At 35.7% G+C, this 21,865-nt stretch overlaps 1 long non-coding RNA gene across 1 annotated transcript in view; it reads left to right on the forward strand.

Annotated features, from left to right (window-relative positions):
- Positions 1 to 580: 580 nt before the first annotated feature.
- LOC135452560 (uncharacterized) overlaps positions 581 to 21,865 on the forward strand; it is a 109,006-nt gene continuing 87,721 nt past the window's right edge. The window contains exon 1 of the long non-coding RNA XR_010441653.1: positions 581 to 676. This is a non-coding gene — a long non-coding RNA (uncharacterized LOC135452560). The remainder of the gene's footprint in view (positions 677 to 21,865) is intronic.

Consider the following 21,865-nt stretch of genomic DNA (forward strand, 5'->3'; position numbering starts at 1 on the left):
GTTTATTCACCCATGAGGAGAACTGCAAGAGGCTGTAGTGGTATGTTATTTAACTACTCCTGAAATGAATATCCAGTGTGCCCATCTTATACAATGCCATGAAAGAATGAATGTAAAATGAGGATAATGATTGAATAATCATGACATCTGTTACTCCAGCACCTCTTAGTGGGAAATTAACCAAGTAAATCACAGGTTCAAATTCTGTTAACAATTCTATACCAAATTTAGCTGAACTAAGTAATGGGGGAAGGGTAATAGGGATGAAATTGGGCTCTCAGATAATCATTTGACACGCAGGTAATTGAGCAGCTATCCAGTGGACTGATAATCACTTGTAAGGAATTATATTTATTGCTATGTTGCAGGTACCCCGTTTGTGGTGATTGGGATGGAGCTGGCCCAGCCTCATCCCCAATGGGCACAGCTGTGAGCAGCAGGTGAGCAGCACTGACAGCAATGAGCCATGGAGTGCCCAGGGGCACTGAGCAACCACCAAAGGGAGCAGAGGGCACACAGGGGCAGGGCATGGACAGTGAGGGGCACACAGGGGCAGGGCATCAACAGGAGGGGATAAAAGATTGGGCTAAAGAACAAGAAGGGCAGTTGCTTGCAGCCTTTGTGAGGTGACTTCGTGTTTCCGTGTATGGGTAGCTGCCTGAAGCCTTCTGATGAGGTAAGGTGTTCTCTCTTTGGGGAAATGCTTAAAGCCTTCTGGAATTGTGTAGTGATATTCTGAGTGTTGTAGCCATCTTGACTGTGACATACACCGTACCATTATGTGAGTTTATTTTCTTTGTGTTGGAATTTCTGGTTTTTTGATGGCTATTCCGAATCTGCAGTCTCAAATCAATAGGGATAATTAGGAAATAAAAGATATATCTTTTAATTGAGAAATAATTCTCCAATACCATGTCATGATACTGATAGGTAGAAAAATAATCTTGAGCATTTCATCTAGAAAGAGCTGTTATAGAGTTGTGTGAACAATCACCTTAACTCCGAAATGGCTTATCAATGTGGAGTTCTTGTGTGCTAAAATATCAGTCAACATTCCTGTGTAATATGGCAGCTTAATCCGTAAAGAGCAGAAGATTATTTTATTACTTTGCTATTTTTCTCTAAATAACTTTTAGTCATATTTATGGTTTTAGTTGGAGAATGTCTGCATACATTTTCAGGGTGTGAGAAGGGCTATCAGAAATATGAAGGAATATGTAATCTGTGAAAAAACAGTAAACCTCATTAAGAAAGGTTATTGCACCTATAGCTTCTTCTCTCAGTGCTCATTGATTAGAGATTAAACATTATCCTTTTTGCTATTCAGATTGGGATTTTTAATTAGGATGTCATTATTACACAGATATACTAAATGCTAAATTGATTTTTGAGACCTTTTGAAATAATGGCACCACTTCTGCAAAATGAAAATCATAATAGATTATTGACTTGTACTTGGCTTTTGGTTCAAGGGCACATCTCCAATGTCAACATTTTCAATATTTTTAGTTTCATGCAAAGAGACACTCATAATTAGGCTTATATTAAAAGTTTGTGCCTATTGACTCATATTTTATTAATGACAATACTATAGCATTGATTGCCCTTGATTTATAATAGCAAGCCACGATGCCTGTTGCTGACATGTAAATACAATATAAACTTTCAACCAGATTATTTTATTTGAGAATTTGTATTCATGCAAGAAGTATCATAAGAGCTTTGGCATTTTAAAGCAGATATTCCCTTCAGCTGGAAGTTGGTTTTAGGTGAAGAAGTTCTCTTTTCTCTAGAGAATGTATCAGGTGCTTGGGCTTTATAAAGGATTCTTGAAGAAGCCTTTGGGGTAGACCTTCAGAAAAGAAACAGTATTTCAAAGCATGTAAATACTAATACTTTTGTTTATTAGTGCCTATTTACTTAAATTTGGTTCAAATGTAGTTAAATTCTACTTTTGTGATCAGACCCATTCAGGTTTTGTTTTTCCACAGACTTTGCAACAAACTCATCTGTCTTGCTAAAAACTTTTAAAATCTAGCGTACATGGTGGCTTTTTTTTTGGTAGATAGATTTGACATACACTACTTGTCAGGCATTTCCAGATCAAACAGAAGAGCTGGTGTTGACAAATTTGTGTGTTAGAATTTGGAATTATCAGAATAAGGACTGTATTTCCTGGTAAATTATGGTAGTTGTTGGTGCATTTTTGTTTCAAAACAAGGAGAAAAGTCTCCCTGTGCCAAGGCTCTCCAGTGTCTGCCTTGAGAGGGGTGATTTTTCTGTGAGGTGGGACATGCCCATCAACTCCATAGCAATTCAAATAAGTCAGTATTAATATCCAGCATGAGTCCAGGGACGCCTTGTTGCCCTACTTGCTCTTCTGGAAAAGTGGTGTGGGCTCTCTTGGAGACAGGCACAAGGGAACACAGTGATATCAGTTACCTTTCTGTGTAAAATACCCTTCTGCATATAAATTTTGTTGTTGCCACAGTCTTAAATCTCTGCTGAGTTGGAATTCCATGTCTAAGGTCAACATCTCCCCTATTCAAGAACAGGAATCTTCCTTCCTACAGCCAAGGAATATACAGTGCCTTGGAAATCTATAGAAATACTTTCCTTCAGATGATACAATTCATGTCTCTTCCTTGTTGGCATAATAAATCTTCATGCACCACTTCTCTGCTTTATTTTTATAGTTTGATTCAATGATCTTAAGGGCCTTTTCCAACCTAATAAATTCTGTGTAGTGGTCTAAAATATAAGTTCAGCTCTAGAGGCAGTTGAAGGTATGTGCAACTGTGTAAATGTGAGGAACTACACATTGCTTCTTGCTAATACAGAAGCTGTATTTTTTATTCCTCATTTTAATTAGAGTGTACTAAAGTAAAATGGTAGTCTAGAAAACATTGTGAACTTGTCTTTTTATTAAACACTTAGCAAAAGGCATAATTTTTATTGGTAGTAATTTAATGTGAGATATCTTTCTCATGATTCAAGTAACAACAAATGTAGTATGTGGATTTTAGAAGGATTTATGATAACTTTAAGTGTAGTGGCTAAGTATTCTTGAATAAAGCCTTTTAATTGTGGGATGGATTAAATTTGGTTTAGACACAGGACTTCTAGTAAAGTTGCCTATTTATTCTTTTACAACTCTCATGTCTCTAAGCAATTTCATCATTTATTCATCCTGAAAACAGTTCTTTGCAAGTTTGTCAATGCATCTCCCTATTTGGTAATGGGAGCTGATGTGACTAAGAACAAAATGGAAAAGATCCTAAAATACAAACCACAAGAATCACAAACTGAAGGGAGGGCACTGTTTCCAGTTCTGTCTTTTTATCTTTGGCTAATATTTTTCTAGAAGAAAATTGGCATATTTGTTGGTTGTCACAGCATAATCTGTGCAGTACCATTATGTTTAATATTCATCACAGCTGACTAACAAGGCTGGGACTGTACCACAGCAGAGAAATTTCTTTGAAATAAGAGCTCATGAAGTCAATTATTTGCTGACAAAAAAATACCTATATTACCTTTCTTCAGATTAAACCAAATTCTTCAGTTGCGCAATTGCATGTAATTTGGAGGGGGCATTGTTCTATTTTTCAAAGTTCTAGAAGATGATTGCCTGAGAAATTTGTGCTTTCAAGTAGACAAATATTCAAGCTTCGTGTTGTCACCATTTATAATTTATTACTTTTTAATAATATGCAACTACACAGCATAAGGCTATCTCAATATAGATAGGTATGGCTATATAAGATACAGATTTTTCTCAAAATAAATATGTACAATATGGCATTTTCATACTCAGAGCTCTGAAGAATTTAGCAGTGATGTTGTGCAGCATGTTCAAAGCTTTTACTTTTTTATAGTTTTGTTGTGCAGATGATATTACAGAAAAAGAGAGAAGTGATAACACTGCTGATGTGTTTTTCTGCTTTGTATATGGTGGCTTCAAGAGAAGATTAGACAGATTTTTTAGGTTGTGAAGGAGAAATTTCTGTAGTTGTGTACTGGATGATAGACCAGTTGTTTAAAGGATATACACAAGGTGAGGAGTACCATAGTTCAAGAAATATTTGCAAAGGCACCAATAATGATGGAAAATAAGGGGTGCAATAATTCTTCACGTACTGTAAATCTAATTATGTATACATGCAATAAAAACTTCCTGAATAATATATCAGTTTTATTCAAAGTAATATTATGTTATTGCATTTTACAAGGTTGCCTTGGCAGAACAGATTAGCTGTTGGAACACTTCAACTATGCTACAGGGACAAAAAATTTGGAGGACCCAAACCAAGCAAAACCTTCCATGGCTGAGTCTGCAATGTGAGGCAAAGCATGAAATGGAGATCAGGAAAAAAATTTTGCTCAAACTACTAAATAACTTAACGATTATTGCATTCACCTTTCACTGTCAAGTCTCCAAAGTATTTTACCTAAAATAAGAGGGATTAAAAAAAAAATCCTTAGAATAAACTAATAATACTTTCTTAACTTGCATTTTTTGTTGCTGGGATATACCTTGGTACAGATCCACAGTGCATTTAGACACAGAACTTCTGCCTATGGACCTTGCTTGCAATCATGTTTCTGCTTCATTTTTCTTAAATAGTTCTGTTCATACCCCCACAAAATAATTCCTCAGAGTCTGTCTTAATGGGGGTTTGTAGGCACTTAACGGGAGTTAAATATCAAAATACTTGTATGCCATCAGCACAAAGTCTTAAAATCTTTAGCAGGACCTGGAACAGGAAGGTGGAGCCTCCCTTTGAGACAAATTACTTTATTTTTGTTAACAGATAAATTAAAATTCTGTCTCTTCCCACTGAAATAATTGAAATTGAGAGGTAAGGGAGGAAATAAAACTGCAGCAGCTGTATTTTACTAAAAAAAAGGATATACCACATTTTTGTCCCCCAAAGCCTTTAGTAGCACATTTCTACATTGTGCTGTATATTGGTATAAGGGGCTTTGGGTCAACATAAGAGTATAGAGAGCTACCTGCAGGGACTCTTAATGAATTTGAAGTAAGATTCTTTCTATGGGAACAGTCTATGAAGGACCCATGATTAAAGAAAAGTGTAAAATTCAACTTCATATATTGGTGAAGATATAAGAAAAAGTTCAGGAAGTCAATTTTACTAAAACTGGTTTTAAGTACAGAGAACAGGAAGCCATTTAGCATGGATGTTAGATCTTTCTAATGACTGTCTAACTGGAAACAGGCTATCTTAATTCTCAGCCCCAAGCAAGTACAAATGGCCCTGCTTTCAGACTTCATTGCAATATTTATTGCAATTTGAATGGAAGACTTTTGACACCGTAGTCATAAAAATTACAGGGGACCACTTATCTGTGTTTGATATGAGACAGAGTGTGGACCTGGAAGTTCCAGTCTCCAGCAGGCTTTAACATTACTATTTAATGGTCTTGATGGCCAAAGACCAGTTCAAAAGGTAGTGGTGGTTCATACACTTCCCTCAAATATATAATTTTTCCTCTCTTCTGAGGAAAAATGCATGTGTACTGTTCCTGTTGATAGCAGGAGGCAAGTCTAAGCATAACTAAGCAGGCAGTGAGTACATCACTTCACTTAAAACACTTTTCTGTAATGCTTATTACATGGCTTGTTATTTAGTCCTGCAAAACATTACTAAGTAACGCAACAAGTTCTAAAAAACAGAATTACAATAGTTCTTTTATTACCTTCAGAGGTTGCTAAATTTGTGCTGTCTTTAGACATGGACGTAATACTTTCTCTTGTATTAACACTTTTCTCAAGTTGGTGGTCTACAGTTCCATCTCTACTGCAAATTCTGAAAGATTTTTACAGAGTAAACAGTTTTATTAAATACTCACAGGAATATTCTTGTAAGTTAACATTTTTCATATTTATAGATGCATACCAGGTCTTTCATGAAGTAATGTATAAAATGAAGACGTACTTCATTATACTTGTCAGTCCTGATCATCAGCTCAAGTGATGATTTTGGTGTTAAAATTCACTTATATGAAAATTAGGACAACTGTGTCTCATTTAAAATGTAAAATAAGTTCCTTGTTTTGACCTATTGAATATCCCATTTCAAGCTGGGTTTGCACTTAGAATAGAGTTCTCAGTGCAATCTGCTCAGCATTCTACAGCCATTAGGATTTCAAATCTTAAAAATGGGAAGGCTGCTCCAAGCAGTCTGTCTGCCTGCTTTGGGCTAGGCTGGACTAAATGTCTTATTTCCCCTCAAACCACAAGGCTGTAGTTTGGTGGACTTTCTGTGAGGAAGTGTGTGGGGGAATCTCTTTTACTGAACTAGATAAAAAGTAGCAAACCTTTTAATAAACTTGAAAGTAAGCAGTCAGAAAACCCCTAATAAGACAATGGAAAGAAATTGATTAGATTTTTTTGTTTTCTTTTTCCTTATATTCTCCTATATCTCTCCACTATTCCATGTCTTTCAGACCAAGACTTTAGGATATTCTTTATAACTAGGGAGCCATTAATGTTCAATACGGGTTAATCAGGGACCTTTCACTCAATCAATTATGGAGAAATGTTTTGTTGAAATGCCCAAACCCTAAAAGCCATATACTTACTGTCCATGTATGAATTCAAATTCATGTTTTTCATTATTAAGATGGCATGTATTAATAACTGCAAACAGTGAAGAGCAGATGTGATCAATTTCTAGTATAAGGCTGTAAGTCATGAGTATATGTTCCACATATACATAGGACAATAAATATTTATTCCCTTATACAAATAGCTGTTAAACAGCAGAGCTGCAGCACTGAGACTGCTGGGGTGGTGAGGTTAAAAGTTTACATTTTTTTACTGTGTCATGTCACAAAGTTTGGAGTTATCAGAGTTGGAGTTTGACATTGATCCATCTCAGGTTTATGCAAACATGGCTCATGCTGATCAATTACACAGTAACTGTATTTAGGTAATTGAACAATGGAAAGCAAATTATTTCATAGTTCATCTCTGAAGGGAATCCCTTGCTGTTTGTTTAGTCAAATTCCTGAGTTAAGTCACATCTTAAAAACAAACTAGCTAGGCAGTTGATATTATGTAAACTAGGCCTAGTCTCTATTCCATAAGCATCTTTGGAAGCTTGTTATGCTTCATTTATACTCTGAATTTGATGTTTACATATCCCAAATGTGCTGTTTTGCTGTTTCTGATTTTTAAAGCTACCACAAATGGCTTAACCTTACTCTCCAAGTATTTTATTTAGCCACTAAAGCTGGATTTTACTTTTGAATAGAAGCAGATATTCTACAGGGTTTTCTTTTAACAGATCTCAGATTGCTGAACAAAGCAAAGTACATATTCTTCCTCCTTCCATGTGGAGCAGCTGAAGGGAGACGAAGTGGTATTAAAGGAATGTGGGACTAGAGCTGAGATCTAATTAATTCACATTGTTAAATTAGGAACTTAGAAATACTGTAGGAAGTTTAATTAGTGGCAAGAAATGCTCTTTAAAATAGGCATAAACGAGGTAGGAATTTCAACCAAGTTAAACGTGCTTAAAATGCTTTTGATAGACCCAATGCATGGCATCAATTGCAGGTGAGGTCTGGAATTTTTGACATTGAAATAAAGAGCTGAAGTTAGTGTAATTTATAGTTTTAGTAGGAAATAGTCATGTAGTATTCAAAGTAAAGAATCATGTTGTTCAGAAATGGGCAGTAAAGTTAACAATGTAGTTTTCCTTGAAATAAATCCACTCATTTGGTTTGACTGGGATTTTAAAAAATTACTATTCAGATTGTTTTGGACTGGCCTGCTCATTCTTTTTCTTTCCTCTAATGTGACTTGGAGAAGCATTCAAGACTTTGTCACTAAGAAATATTTCATCAAGTAATTAACAATTAATGTCCACATTTTATCACATTGACCATGTCTGTTATTACAGTCAGCAACAGGGCCGTTATATTTACTTGCTCTAACATTATATTTACTTGCTCTAAGATGCCTTTTACTTAATTGGTCAGTAGGATTAAAAACATTCTGATGTAGTGAATGCATTTAATGGCCTCACACCTCACTTCCCATAAAGCTGTATTTCTATTCCTGTTCTGCATCCTTTTAAAGCACTCACCCAGCAGTTTACTGATGTGACCAATTAGACTACAAAAGAGGTGAGATTTCAGAAGCTGTTTCAGAATTACTGGCCCCTTTCAGATCTACAGCAAAGGAAGCTTATTTACAAATTTAATTATTATTACTTTTATATGTTGTTTAAAAGTTTAGTTAAAATAAATTTTATTTGCAGTAATTTATTTCAAGATGAGAGTTTAAGTGGAACCTGGGATTTGTGTAGATGTTTTGCCAAGACTTTCTGAAAATTGATTTTCATTCAAACTAGCATTTCTTTAAAACACTAAGTAAATATGTAGATTCTCTCACTAATATCTTCTATCTAGAAAGATACTTTGTTCATTCAGTGATGAGGATGACACATCTAGGCCAGAATCATTTAATTCCAGTGATAATTTTGTTTTTTTTTTCCTTCATAACATTGATTACTGATTATCAACTTCTTGACATAAAAGCATGCCACTTAGGTTAAAACATCTGTCAGTTTATCTTTAAGCTATATAATGTTTTTAAATGTGAGTAGGCAGCAGAATGCACTATCAATGTCACCCCTAACCAATGAGTGAGAAAACTCCAGAAAAAGCTGCAGTTTTTTCCTTCTATGCTCTGTATTTGTAAGAGATTTTACCTTTAATTAGTTCAGTCCCTTTCTTCAATTTCAGTGGCAAAGTGCTGTTTGCTAGATAAGGCATTATGACACTTTTTTGAATAAATGTCCAGGTAAGGAGCAGGGCAAAACTATCAGGGTGCTGAGATTCAGGTGCTACCATGTACCCTCCTTAAGGGACATTGACCATTAAATTTCCTAATTATGCAAATAAATTAGATTTTCTCAGAGAGTTGAGGTGTATCTTTAGTGATATATTTCCCTCCAAACTGTGCTATGCGCAGCTCGCACATATATTTAGCTTTGCAATAGAAGGCTTTTTCTTTGCTAAAACAGGAAAAAAAGACTGGGAAAATATCTCATACATTCAAACACCAGTAGAAATTGTTTAATAGCCATGTTTTCCCCTTGTTGCTCAAGTTAAAAAGAAGACCTTAGTATTAATTACACTTAAGCTGACTCTAGGATTATATTCCAGAAGAATTTCAAGGACTAAAAGAAATAAAGATCTTTTCTAATGGCCTGGGAAAGTAAAGGAAGTGCAGGTGATCGAGTGATCGTATTTCACCAATTCCCTGAAAACTATTGAATATTATGCTATGAAGAATTATTTTTTTTCTCCAAGGAGAATTTTGAATGAAATATGAACATTCAATTTTGTGTGCAAACAAATGAACCTGAGATGCTTTGTTATGTAATCCACTTTCTTAACCTTCTGCTTATTTACAGAAGGTCATTGATTCACAAGGGGGATAAAATCAGGTGGTTTCATGCTGCAACAGGCTGTTTATTTGTTTAATTTTAACTGTCAAATCCAATAAAAAATTTATAAAGTTTCATTAATAGAAGTAGGCCATAAAGGGTGCCTTGTTATAGTCAGATGTTCAAAAAGATGCTGATTTCTAAGCACACAGCTGCTTGTCCTGCTGTGCCTGCAGCAGTTCTTATCACCCATGCAACATTCTGGCAGCATGTTCAATATCAAAGGCATCCTCATAGTTTAACTTTCAATAACTGATATTGAGTTAATTACAGATTTTTTTCTCAGCAAGATTAAACTTGGATTTTTAGTAATAACTTTCTGTGGAGCTCTCAGAATAAACTACAGGCAGAATTACTTTACTTGATTACATGTTTTGTTTCTAATCATTATCAAGTATGTGTTATACCCAGACACCACTCCATCTTGGCTTGGGCTTCTCTGTGGTCCTGCTGTTTGTGTTGCAGTGATATAATGTACTTTTCTTTCAGACATGCAGAGTAAATCTTTAAAGGGTTACAGTGAAAATTAGTGGAAACTTAGCAAGAATTTTGCAGATATGTGTTCGTAAAAGGTGCTGTTTTGGGTGGGCACAAGATGTGCAAAGCTTTGCTGATGTCTAAGAGGACTCTTACCTGTCTCCTACCTGCAGAATTGTCTCCTTTAATGAGCTGGCTCTACATGCAGTCATATTTTCCATGTCCATGCTTCTACCAGAGATTTGAATGTTCTCTACCTGTTCTCCAGGTCTGCCCTTCTTCTCTGTACCTTCTACCAAATACATTTGTGTGAAGTACAATAATATTTCAGCTGTTAATATAAGTGAAGTCCTGCATTGACAAAAATTGCCATTTAATGGGCTGATGCTTCCAAGAGGCTCTTTGCTTATTTCCCATTTTGGAAGTGTGTATTAGAAGTTACTCTAAAAGGTTCTAAGAATCTGGGCTGTGTTTTATGAAGTTTGTTGTTGTTGTGAGTGTTTGGGGCTTTTTTGATTGATTGGTTTTTTTACTTCTCTCATTTGGCACAGGGTTCAGACAGGATGTTGTGCCTGGGTGATGTGGATTATGGTCCTTGTTGTGGTCTAGATTAGTAAAGCAGTTCTATATTAAGAGTGTTAAAGTATTTTCCACTGTGTGAAATACATAATATTTTTCCCATCTGATCTCTATCAATATTTGTATTATTTTGTATTATTCCTGTCTGTTCTCTGCTTAGGTGTCTCTAAGCCTTTGTTTAGAAAGTGTTGATCAAAGTATTCAGGAAGGAACAAAAGCAAATGCTTTATTGCTTTTCTTTTTTTTTTTTTTTTGGAACTAATACCAATCAAGATCATCACATGTGGATAGAAGACTAATTTTTTAAGTAGAAATGTTTGTTGTGAGTAAACCAGTATTTTTAAACCTGTGAATAACTTCATATTGTCTTCAGCTATATGTACACAACTGAATATTGTGTATGTACAATACATCACCATGGTAAAGAGCCTACTCTTCAAGAGAATTTTTTCTTAATTTAGGTCATAAGCCAACAGTGTGGTGTTTGAAAAAGTGCCAAATTCAGAGAATAAATGTCATCTCTGATGTGATAGTTAAGGTCTGTCATGAAGCAGAAACCTGTAAGTAGTGATTCAGTTTCGTCTTTTCATTCTCCAAACAGCCTCTGTTTCTAGTGGCAGATTTAATGGTATGATTTACAGCTCTAAAAGACCTTTATCAGGGCCAGAAAAATGACAAACAATAAATATATGGAGCACTATGTTAACAGCCACCACACAATACCTTGTCAGTTCCAGCTTGATAGCGATACATTTTAATTTTGTCTTTCATAAAAAAATCTTGGCATGTATGCCTTCTTTGAACACAGGCTTGGAAGTCAAGTGTGTCATCCAACCATGCAGTTTATCACCCTCTATATTTTTTGTCCTTTTCACTTAATGTCATCTCTATGGCAACAGGCATCGCCCTGGAAATAATTTTCAAAACAGCTTGTTTGTTTGAGGGGGCCTGAGTGAAGTTCAAAGATGTTTGGTTTAGAAGAGCAACTTTAGTTTATGTTTAATAATAATTCTGAAGAGTTCCATGTAAACAGCACCAGACTGGATCCAGAGAGATTAGGAAGATGTCCTTTTACCAGACAAGGCTTGTACCAAATTGTGTTGTTTGGTGTAGAAATCATAATTATAATTGTCTGCTTGGGGAATGACAGTGCCTGTGTGGGAAAGGGCTGTGATCCTCAGGTGCTGCTGGCAATTTGGGATTCCTCTGCTCCCACAGCCAGGCAGCAAAGATCTGACCCCCACCCAGGGCTGGCTCTGGGCCTGGGACATTGTGCCCCAGCTGCTGGGGACGGGAGACCTTTGCAGGTGCAGGGTCCCAGCCCACAGGAGCCACCACTGAGCCCTGTGTGTATCTACACTTTGTACAAAAAAAGAATTTCATGGATTTCAGAATTTCATGGATTTCCGGAATTTCAGCCATTTCTAGGACTGTTCCAAGCCCCAGGCTGAGCTGGTGATAAAGGTGAAGAGACCATCATGTTTTCATACACCCTCCTTCCTAAAAGCTGTCTATTTTAAGTAGGATTCTAAGGAAATTTTAAGGACAGAAAAAAAATAGGTTTTTACCTAAGGGCTCTGCTTTGTTTCTCATTACTTTCAATGTTCCACTGTGAAGAAAAGTGAATTACAAATATAATGGTTGGACTGGTTATTGTGAGGTTTTTCGTTGTTTGCCTGTGTTTTACTGAAAGGTAGTTTTGCTAGTAATACAGCTCTTGGTTTACACTATATCCCAACTCTAAAAATAGAAATAGATGTGAATTTTAGTAGAATTCCCTAATTCAACAGATGACTGATTATGTTGGGTTTTTTTACTGGTTTATTAAACATTTAGTTTCTTTAATGTAAATTACACTGTTTCCTCTCAGACTTTTCTAAATTGCATGATGAGTTTAGTTGCATATATTATTCTTCCTAGTTCAAGGGCCAGGCTAATTTATTTGTAAAACCTCTTCAGAAAAGGAAATTCCATCTTAAGCATATAGGGTGGCTTTCTGCTTGCTTCAAGTAAAGTGTTGGTGAGCGTATAATAGATTTCCTTTACATTTAATGGTTATGGAAAAGCCTTATTAAAAAAAAGTTTCTTTCACTGTGATCCTTTGTATCTCACAGCACAATCCAATGTGAGCAATGTTTGCCATCTACAATTTAACACTGAATTCTTGTGGAGTATCAGATATGTATAATCATAATTGTATCTGAAGTAACTATAAATTGGCACACTCACGCTCCTAAATGCTATTTTAAGAGAAAATTCAAAATACTCTAAGAAACTAAATGTCAATTTCACTATAGATAGCTGTTTGCAGGCTTTAATGAATAATTAAATGAAAATTTCAAGAACCTAACAGAACCCCCCACACAAACTTGTTTCCTTGGTGTTCTGCACTGGAAAAGGTGCAAGAGAAATCTGGTCCTCAAAGCTCATTGTGGGTGATGCTGCTCAAGGAATTAGGGAGCCTGTAATTCCCCTCCAATACCCAGACCAGGTCAGTGCTCACAAATGCACACTCAGATTTCCATTTCTTAGCACCTGGTAAAGGGAACTTTGCTTCAAACCATACAGAGTGTGAATTCAGGAAAAGTACAGATGAAAGGAATTATAGCAACTTTCCACTTCATCTGGGTCGATGCAGTTACCACTAGCAGCTTGCTGTGGAGGGCAGTTGCAAGGGGATTATATGGAAAATGGACTAGTGAAAGATATGGGATAAAAAGCAACCCCAAGGGAAGACCTCCCTTTTGGTATTTTGCCATTGCATTAACTAATGGAGTTTAGTGGTTTCCTTCCATCACCGTAAACAGACACACGCTCATAAACACACAGGGATATTCAGACTTCTAAAGGAGGGGGAGGAGATGGGAGTTTTCTTAGCAATAACTCCAAGCATATGGAAAAAAAATATTGTTTGTTATAGCTCATGGGCTTATGATATTTAAATTAAAATAGATTTTCCTAAATAAAAATAGTCTTTATGACATATGGCTATTAAAATGGTGCCATTCTGTTTCTCGGCATTGTTAAAAAGTAATGTTTTTACATGTTTCATACCACCTTGAATATTTGGCTGGCTTTCAACAGCACTGAAACTTGCCATTCAGAAATTAAAGCAAAAAAGAAAAAAAAAAGCAGTGTAGATAATAGGGTATCTGCATGGCCCAATTACAGCTCCTCAGTATTCCCACTTTGAGGATTTTCCTTCTCGCTTTATAATTACTCAGAAGCATAAAAATTTTAACTCAGTATTTAAAAAAATAAACAAACAACAAATCAGCAAAGAGAAGCTAGTTGTGAAATGATGGCTGGGAATTTTCTCAGTGATGTCAGCCGTTGTTAAAGTTGAGCAGATTGTTTCCACAGCAAACATCCAACAAAGCACAAATCCAGGTGCTTTCCTAGTTCCCACACACCTCTACTTTTTAATTCTAAGATCGATCTTATTTTCCCTTGAAAAATTATTACTATTCATTTGACTGATTGAAGAACACCTCCCTTCTTGATGAAAATTTGTCCGTATGGTCGTCTCTCAAATTAGAATCTATACTTGGGCCCACTGGGTTTTTAGCATAGTATTCTAAATCACCTGAAAATTGATCAGGTGACCTAAAGCTTTGTGGTACAGGGGAAGCTTTTTGGATTATGCAAGAGCTGTGGAACCAATCTCAGAGAGAAGTTGTTACTCTCTGCCTTTTTTCAGGCAGATGCAAGTTCAGGTAAAGGGGCAGGCTGAGATGTTGGCCAAATTCAGCCTTTGGAAAAGTTCTTTGACCTGGCAGGAAAGGCAGTAGAATTTCTCAGGCACAGATTTGGTGGGCATATTGGCCCATATAAAATCTAATGTGCATTTAAATGGATTTATAGCAGAATTTTCCACTGCACCTGCCTTTCTAGTTCTTCAATGTGGGAAACTGTTTTAAGTGCTTAAAACAAGTTGGTCTTCAAAGCTAATTTAGCATGCTGCCCTGAGCATTGTAATTAGAATTTAGGACAGACAGGTGATTTCAAAAACTGCCTGGGGCAAAATTTATTGAGTCTTTGATATCTTGAAGTGTGAGTGCAAAGAGATCTGTTCTTCAGTTTTGTAATGGCAGAACCTGATGGCTGAGCTGGCCAAGCAAGAGGCTCTGCAGCCAAGCAGTGCTGGGGCTGTGGTTTGCAGGGAAGCTGGGACATGGCCATGCTCAGGAGCTGAAGTTGGGGCTGGGTGGGAACTGCAAAGGGGAAGCTCTCAGCTTGGACTGTCACCTTTATTTTTTTGTGAGGATAAACAGGCTTTGAGACAGTGTACAGGTGTGTATAGAAGTGCTGTTCACTTTGGCAGTGTTAGACGATAAGAGTGGAAATGGAAGAATATGGGCTTCACAATAATTCCCTCTTTTTCCAGAGGACAGGTTAACAACATGAGCTGTTGATCAGGAAGATAGGAAAATTTAAAAATTTGGAGTTTTGCTGGCAAACAGAAACCTACACAGACAATTTCCATTATCTCTCTCTTTTTAAGGAAACTTAAGGCTAGTGTTCTGTAAGTGTCATTTGAATGAATTTCAGATTTTGAAATGTGTTTACTTTTGTTATAGTGCATTTATCATTATTTTTAAAAGCTGATTAGATTCACTGGAGGAGATATACACGAAGTGAGATGAACCTGTCATAAAGGAAAAAAAGAGGAGTGGGAGTTACATGATATTTTTTTAAGCGACTACAAACATATCCTAACCCAAACCAGTTTACATTGCAGGTCAAAAAAATTGCTCATTATGCAGAAAGATGAGATTTTTTTATTATAAGGCTTTCACTTACTAGCAAACTGTATTCCTAACACACTTTTCTGAAGCAAATAAGACACAGAATGCCTCGTATCTTAGAACTCTTACTTGTAGAACTTTGAACCTCACTTGTAGGGGTTATTTCCATACAGAATCATTAGCTGGGAATAAGCACAGGCCTTTGAAGAGCATCTTGGAACAAGATATTCAAGTAGTTGGCTCTGGGTTTATTCACAATGAGCTCGAATAGTCACTTATTACGTTACTAATTCTGTTCCCTTAAAAGTGCAACCTGTATCTTCATGAAAGTGTTAATGAATTACCATTTTTTCCTTCATTGGAAAACGATAGCTTCTTGAATATATGGCATGAATCAGGGATACCAGTGGTAGGAAAATGGCTATTTGTTTGCATAAATATATTGTAAAAATCAAGAAATTTGGTATATTGGCAGAAAAAACAAACAAAAAAAATTCTATCAAGTAAATGTTACTTTCTTAATTCAGCCTAGTTTAAAGTTTGTGTACAAGACCAATATTAGTTAATAACTTCTATTTCTCTTTCATTCTTAGTGTTATGCCAGCATGGCCTATTGATGACCATTACTTCATTGGTAAAATTCCATGCATCTCATGTTGCTTGAATTTATATTAATACAGATATTATGCTCTGTTAAGGGATCAAAACAGAAATAACAATAACAAGTTGTTCTATTAATGCCTTAAACCTCCAAAAGTATTAGGATTAAAAATTCAGTCAGGTGAAAAGGCTAATCAAACATTCCTATATAATAGACCAGATCCTGTTTTAGCAGATGCTTAAGGTTTATTTTTCTTGGGTTTTGTTTGTAATTGCAAAATTATAGTGTTGTAAAATATTTTTTCAGGTATTTTCTATGTCAGAACCTGGTTAGCCTTAATCCATAACCAACCTGGATTAATTTATAACATCTATCTTAGTCCTTCTATTTGTATTTTACAACTAAGGAACTGGTTGTGGTCACATAATCAAGGACACAAGGACATCACTATTTTATGGGTAGAAACTGGGTTTTCAATAAGTACAATACCTGACATCTGCTTTAATTAAAACAGAAAAAAAAGCAAAAAAACCAACCACATTCAGAGAGATTATAAATTGATTATTAATTAATTTGTAAGTTTTCTGTTTCACAAAATGCTGTTTGCTTGCTTCTAGTGTATGATGTGTGCATATCCATTCCCTGTCTGTGCACACTTAGAAGTAGTCTTGGCATAAAAAAAGAATTTACATAAATTTTCACAGAACAGGCTACAGGAATTTTGTCATGTGCATGAACAAGTCTTAACTTAAAGAAAAACATACATTTATGTAAAGTCATAGGAACAGATTTACACTAAAGTCCTAATTCTCCTCTAAGTCAAAGCTGCTTTGCAGAGCTTTAGTTCCTACTGTTGCTGCAACTGAATGATGGAAACGATTTACCTCCCACTATAACCAGTGAAGAGATGCCCCAGACAGGGCAGCCACTGAGGAAAGGGGGTGATGGGGTCCCCCCTGCATCCCAACCAGAGTAGCTCTGTAATGGTCCTGTGACTGATGGCTTTGCTGGTACTCGCTGGGAACTAGCCCAGATTTTTGGGCATAGATCAATGGGGGAATCTTCATGCCTTTTATTTCCTTTCTTTTTGAGCCATGTTTACATTTGCCTTGTGTAGTGAGTGAGCCTGGGAAGTGCTGGACAAATTGAGATGTTACAAAATCTTTAATTTTAAACAGAATCATCTTTCTTTGTATCATAATAAAGTCAAAACTCAACTCCACCTCTTCTTTTAGAGCTGGGGACTGGGGGAAGTCAAAGCATTCTCCTGACTGTTTGTGCTTTGCTAGGATTTTTCTCAGCAATAACGCTGCTGAAATATTGTGCAAGAATTGAGCTTGTCTTTAGATTGCCTTCTGACAATCCTGAGCAATTGTCATTCAGCAAGCTGCGTGATAAGAGACCATGAATAAGTTGTTCCCTCGACCATTTTTTCCTTTGTTTATTTCTGTCTATAAAACAAAATCTACAAAATTGGATCAGAATATTATTTCATAATGTAGTGTTCTGGTTGTAACCTTCCTGTTTGTTTCGTGGTTTTCATTGTTTAATTCTCTGCAGTGAACATCATTAACCTAGAGAGTCTGGGATCCTGTGAGTTTGGGCTTGGGGAAGTTTGTCTTTGCAGTATGACTATTAATGGTGGAAGTTTGGAATATTTTTCAGATAAACAAGTGCCATTTAAGTGTTTTGATATAAAGTAAACTGAAGTGTGAAGCTGCAGATGTAGTAATAGATTTGTGTTCAGACATCAAAGTTTTTCATTGAAGGGAGTATCCAAAATAGTACAGTCTATTTTTAATACCAGTGCCATAGCAGGTAGAGTACAAGTTGATATAAGAATATCCTCTATTTTAAACTGTTAGTTTACTTTTATTTCGCACTATGCTAACCACTTTGCCATTTGAAACTTTGTAGTACAGATAGTTTAAATATGAGTACAGTTTCATGTTGTTCAGATTTCCTTTCTAGTTGAAGATAATGAAAGCTTGTGGAAAAAAAAAAAAAACAAAAGAGGAAACAAAAGTAATTTTATTAATGCAGCTTCTTTGAAGGGCTAAACTCCCTGTCATATCCTCCTGCCAAGAGTTGCAAAACTGAAACTATTTATTGCCTTTTCTCTTCCCCATGTTCTGTGGCTTTCAAACGAATCATTTTTTCTTATCTTATGGTGGCTTTTTAATGATTATAAAAGTGCAAGGTGGTGGAGTAGAGAATAAGACGTCTCCAGCACAACAGAAATGAGGTCTCATAATTCAAATTTAAAGACTAGAAGAAATAAAAATTAATGGTGCTTATAGTAAATATATGTGTAAGTTGAAAGTTGCCCTTTAGGTTAAGGTTCTACCTTGGACTGAGATGAACACAGTGGGCAAAGAATGCTTTCACAATAATAGACCAAAAGAAAAAATTGTATTTTTTATACTGTACAAAAAATAGTATTGCCTTTGAAGTTTGGTGACATCACTTCTTACAGATATATTGTTTTTTACCTTGATATTGTTATCATTCAAGAAGAATTCAATGCATGATCTTATTTCTTGCTATAGTCAACAAATCTGGAAAAGGCTTTTTCCATAGGTGAATTTTCTTTTTCACCTTGATCCTACCTTTACCTTTATTTGTTATTTCCAGTGTCACTTTCAATCAAGTCAAAGCGAGTTTTGGTGCAATCCAATTTTTGCTTGAACACGGGCAGTCAGACATAGAGATTGAGGGGTTTTTTTGTTATTAGCTTGTACCCTTAAAAAATACTTAAAGACATTTGATCTGCTTGGCTGCTGTATCCAGGAGAAATGCACTTCACTTTGAATTCACTGGTCAGTATATCAAAAACCCCACTGTCCAGAATTCCTCAATTGATCCAATACAGATAGAATATTTTTTCAAAGTGATGTGTTTGTTTGCAATACTTTGAATGGTGAAAAGCTTGTTTATATTTTTGGACAAAAGTAATATTTGTAGCCTAGATTTTTTCATATGCCATCCTAAACTGCCTTTGAACCAAAAAAGTCAAATATCAGACACATCCATTAGCAGTTTGTTTTCCAGGCTTTTAGTCTTTCTCAAATTCAGTATCACATTTATTTCTTTAAGCTGAATTCTTGTAGCCTGAGAAATTCTTTCCTCTGAGGGTTGGTATTATATTGCTAATCATGATGGAGAACAAGTGACCTTTTTAATCTTACTACTAAGAATGCATCTCTGTTAAGTGCTCAAATAATTCCAGTGGCTTTGTTATTTGCTGACTTCAGTCATGTGAACGTGTTTCTCTGCAATATACAAGTATGAGTTTATTGTATGCTCTCTGTGGTTTTTTATTGTACATTGTTCACATTTCCAGGCACACAGATAGGATGAAAACATGATATTTGTTTAGGATTTGTCTGCAGAAGTTGGAATGGCTTGTTTTATCTGAAAATGGGTACTCCTTTTGACACCTCTTTCTGTCAAAATTCAAGTTAGTCCCATTTACCAAAATAATCTTGAATTAAATATTATCTGACAACTGATGCTTTGGCTGTTGTGAAGTGATTAGTGATATTTTGGATTTTCTGAGAAATGAGCTCAGTAATTTGTTTTAATCTTCCCTCCAAGGATATGTTAAAGCAATTCTGCAAAAACAGTCTTTATACTTTTAGGTCATAATGTGTAGCTGAAAGAAACATAGATCTTGATTTCAAAAGAATCTAATTAATAAAACATTCTTAAAATGAAAATATAACTAATCAAAATAATTACAATGCATAATAGCAAAGTGCAGTTGTTCAGTGATACATATTAGCTAGAAAAAGAATAATTATGTTTTTTTCTGAAACTAACTGGCAAAACCTAACTGCACTCATGTTTTATTAAAAGCCACTTTTATTGCACTGGCTGTTTTGTCTGAAATGTAATTTACATTTCCATCTGCAAGTACTTTCTTATAAAATTCTGTAGATAACTTCCAGTTGTCAGTACTTTTATAGTATAAACTTTTCTTTGGTATATACTGAAAAATTGCATGTCAATTAAACATGCTTTAAGTATCTGTCTTTGTTAACTTACAAGGTTGTTCCACAATGTGTTAATGAGATTTGCTATATTTTTTTCTGCCAATTTACTTTATTTCAGCACTTCCTTTCTGCCCTTTTGCAACTAGATTTCTTCACATTTCTTGTATACTGGTTATTTATAGCTCCAGCTACAGGCATAGCTTCCAGTTAATGGGTGAAGTACATAAATACGAGTTTTAAATCAGAAATACAGAATGGCAAAGCTGAGCTCAGTCCTGATTTGTGCTTGGTTTCAGCACTGTGCAGCAGCAGCAGTCTGTGCAGGAACAGGTATTGAACAAATGCAGCTCAGCAGCAGAATTGTGCAGCCAGAGGAGCTGTGGAACATCCAATCTGCAGGCTTGTGTCACATGAAGTTCTTGCCTCTTATCTCCATTGTGAAACCTCCGGATCTCACCCTCCGGGAGGTTTTGCACAGATTAATTTCTGTCTCCCCTGATGTAATAATGGTTTGGGAAGTCCCAGAATCCCTAGGATGCAGCATTCTCATGTATAATTTTAGTTTGGGAATCTAGATCTTAGTATGTTTAGACAATTCTAGTGGTGTTTGTAGATGGGCAAGCAAACAATCTGTCACACTCTATACTCCCTTGCACAGACACAAATATTGAGAATCTTACCTGAGATCCATGAAGAGTTGATCAGCATGCTTACCTTAACTGGCACTTATCTTACCCAGTTTTTCCTAAGAGGCTGGGGAAGGAAAAAGAGTAACCTAATTTTTCAGTTTATATCCAGTTGCTCCCTTTATTTTCCAAAAATATTTAACTCGGGTAAATCACCAAACAGACTTGAGATGAGTCCATTAAACAGAAACACTTCCAGACATTCAACTCTGAAATTAGGATTTTTAATTCATATATTTAAAAACAACTTATGAAGCAGGTTTATTGAGGCATGAATGTTAGAATGAACATGCTTCCAAAAGACCTTCTGCTGTTCCATTGTTGCTGGAGGTTTTTAAATCAGTGGCTCAGAACAAAACTGACCCTTATTTAGGCAGAAGGACAAGTTCTAAATCTCTGATTCCTGCAGAAGTGCATAGAAGTGTTTTTTGGACCCAGAGCACATTGACATATAAACACAGTATGATCATGTATAACAGAGAAGAAGGGGGCTGATTAAGCAATTTGAGCATGGAAAGGGAGAAACTGATGGTTTCTGTTATATGTTAAAAAAGTGTAGGTTGGTGATATTACCATGAAAAGGGAAATGTCTTTATAGGCTCTAGATGGCAAACAGTACTCTCATACATGTTAAATGTAATCTTAATACTGTCTACTCTTTCCAGAAAAAATTTATTACTGCTATGGATACTTTGCATGATGAGCACTTCTTTAATCTATGTGATGTTCCAATAATTTACATTGGAAAACAGTCTACTAAAGGTGCTAAATTATTTAAAAATATATATATGAAAATAATTTTTAAATGCTCTTTGAGTCACAAGATTAAATGAACACAACTGCTTTCAGCCCATTTTCTGTTTGGCAGCATCCATTTGCAGACATCACTGCTTCCCAGAAGGGAATAATTTGCATTGTGCTGCTCCTATGTTGAGATTTCAGGTAAAAGTTGGCATGTAAGCATTCCTTAACAGACTGAGATCTTTGGGATCCCAAGCTTTCTAGATACATATTTGTTGTTCACAAATGTCACTGGAGACAATTGTGATCTAATTACTAACCTGGAACCCTTCTCAGTGAAGTGTTAACAGGAATGTTTGTGAATCGTACATAATGAACTCTGTAAGAAGACCTAAAGAGATTTTGGTTTTTTCATCTGCATATACACAGAAAACCACTAATGCTTAAAATAGAAATGCAATAAGTGATATTGAAGTCTCCCACTGAAGAATGAGGGAGAAGAAAAGCCATCTTCTCGCTCAAGAAAGTTTACCTTGAAACAGGAGACACAGTC

Source organism: Zonotrichia leucophrys, chromosome 11 (assembly GCF_028769735.1).
Source record: "Zonotrichia leucophrys gambelii isolate GWCS_2022_RI chromosome 11, RI_Zleu_2.0, whole genome shotgun sequence".
NCBI lineage: Eukaryota > Metazoa > Chordata > Aves > Passeriformes > Passerellidae > Zonotrichia > Zonotrichia leucophrys.